Below are 2,368 nucleotides of genomic sequence, written 5' to 3'. Positions count from 1 at the left end.
TTAAAGAAAGTAAACTATTAAACATTGCAAAGTTTTTAGTTAATATTTTAAGTGCTACCTTCTATAATTTTTCTTCACATCATTTGTCAAGAAGGTGAGCCACCAAAGGTGAAGAGGCACATAGAATTCATCCCAATTTCAAGAAAATTTACTAGAATATTTTTCATTTTATATACATCAGGATGGATTTGGTTCTGTTCTAGTAACAGACAACCCAGAATTTCAATGCCTTATAATGTATTATAACTTGCTTAGTTACATATAACTTGCTTGGCTTCCCTGGTGGCTCAGAGGTTAAAGCATCTGCCTCTGATGCGGGAGACCCAGGTTCGATCCCTGGGTTGGGAAGATCCCCTGGAGAAGGAAATGGTAACCCACTCCAGTATTCTTGCCTAGAGAATCCCACGGAGAGAGAAGCCTGGTAGGCTATAGTCCACGGGGTTGCAAAGAGTTGGACAGGACTGAGTGACTTCACTTTCTTTTCATAACTTGCTTAGGCTACAGTTGACTGGCGTTAGATGGAGGGATGGCATCATACTGCTGATCAGTTACTCAGGGACTCAGACGAACTCAGCGGCCACCATTCCAACCGTTGATTGTTACTATGCCAGAGATTAAAAAAACATGCAAACTGAGTTCTGGATTTTAATGCTTCAGCTACATTATTTCCACTCTAGTTTCATTAGCCAAAACAGGTCAGATGGAACGTGCAATCCTCGAATGTGCCCGGGAGCCCCAAATATTGGCAAACAGCCCTAATGACTACAACAGGATTACAACAAATGCCTGGCTACCTTATATGTACAGGAGGTAGACTTTCTTCTTAAACCCCAGAGGTAAGGGAGAGATGAAGCCTCCATGTAAGTAAAATTAGTCTGCTGCTGCTGCTGCTGCTGCTACGTCGCTTCAGTCGTGTCTGACTCTGTGCGACCCCACAGATGGCAGCCCACCAGGCTTCCCCATCCCTGGGATTCTCCAGGCAAGAACACTGGAGTGGGTTGCCATTTCCTTCTCCAATGCAGGAAAGTGAAAAGTGAAAGTGAAGTCGCTCAGTCGTGTCTGACTCTTCACGACCCCATGGACTGCAGCCTACCAGGCTCCTCTGTCCATGGAATTTTCCAGGCAAGAGTACTGGAGTCTAGTGAGACATAAAACATCCCCTCATATGTTTTAAATACATGCCCAACTTCACCCAGCAATTGATTCCTCAGGGTTCATATGGTTGCTAGAACATGTGGTTCAAGTCTCAGCCTATTATAAATGTAGTGGAGACTTTTGTATCATTCCTCAAGTACTGCCATGAAAGACCACCAGACAGCAAAGAGATTCATGGTTACAAGAGATCTCCCTTGCAAAATCTGCACACATCACCAAAAGCAACCAGCCATGAATCTGCCTGCTAGGAGATACCAGCCCTTCTCTCTACTGCCTGCTATCTTTCTGCGTATGTTTGGGACGTTTTTAACCTTTAACATTCTGGACTGAGATCAAACATAAATTCTAAATTGTGAAACTCAGAGTGAACTTATCAGAGTTCATTCCTCATTTTGTTTCCCTATTCTTTCATTACATGAGTTAATTCTTCAAAACTTTAACTTGACTCCCCAGGAGCACAGCTTTTCCCATTTGCAAGTTGTGAACCTTCCACTGTTGAACTGCCATTCTTCCTTAGCTACTTTCTCCAACAGCCCATAAAAATCATAGAGGATCACCAGCTGCTAGGCTATGTTAGATCCTCCCAGCCACCAGAGGAACAGGCAAGGATCCTTCTCAGGGGACTCTGTGTCTGAGAGCAGTCCAGTAGCAGTGATCTAAGAGCATGGCCCAGCCTTGGGCTATGGAGATGGACTAGCAGCTGATTTAAGGGAATGGCAACCCACTCCAGTAGTGTTGCCTGGAGATTTCCATGGACAGAGGAGCCTGGCAGGCTACATGCCATGGGGTCACAAACAGTCAGACACAAGTGAGCAACTAACAATTTCAGTTTCATTTGGATGGGAGAAAATTGGTTTGACTGCCCTCTCGGTGGTGGTTGGTGCATTCCTCATCGAATTCTATAGAGATAATTTTACTCTTCCCAGAGTATATCAACCAGAGATTTTTAGATTATAAGTATCAGAAACCTTCACTTACACCAGATTTTTTGGAAAAAAAAAAAAAAGGATTTACTTATTGGCTCATAAAATATTCAGGGGTAGGGCTGGTTTGAGGCAAAGCTTAATCCAGGGGCTTAAGTGATATCACTGGGATGTGATTTCTCCTTCTCTTTCTCAGCCCTCCTTTCTCCATCCTGGCTTGCTCTTCGACAGATTTTCCCCTCGTGAGTGCAGGATGAATGCCAAGAGCTCTGCGGGTCACATCTAGTTCT

The 2,368-nt window shown here is 44.0% G+C and overlaps 1 non-coding gene across 1 annotated transcript; it reads left to right on the top strand.

Annotated features, from left to right (window-relative positions):
* Positions 1-276: 276 nt before the first annotated feature.
* Positions 277-348, top strand: TRNAQ-CUG (transfer RNA glutamine (anticodon CUG)). The gene has a single exon. It is a non-coding gene; the product is annotated as a tRNA-Gln (tRNA).
* Positions 349-2,368: the final 2,020 nt, after the last annotated feature.

The sequence above is a fragment of the Ovis aries genome, chromosome 8, assembly GCF_016772045.2.
Source record: "Ovis aries strain OAR_USU_Benz2616 breed Rambouillet chromosome 8, ARS-UI_Ramb_v3.0, whole genome shotgun sequence".
NCBI lineage: Eukaryota > Metazoa > Chordata > Mammalia > Artiodactyla > Bovidae > Ovis > Ovis aries.
The sequence above is the reverse complement of the archived record's forward strand: the minus strand, read 5'-3'. Positions and strand labels throughout refer to the sequence as shown.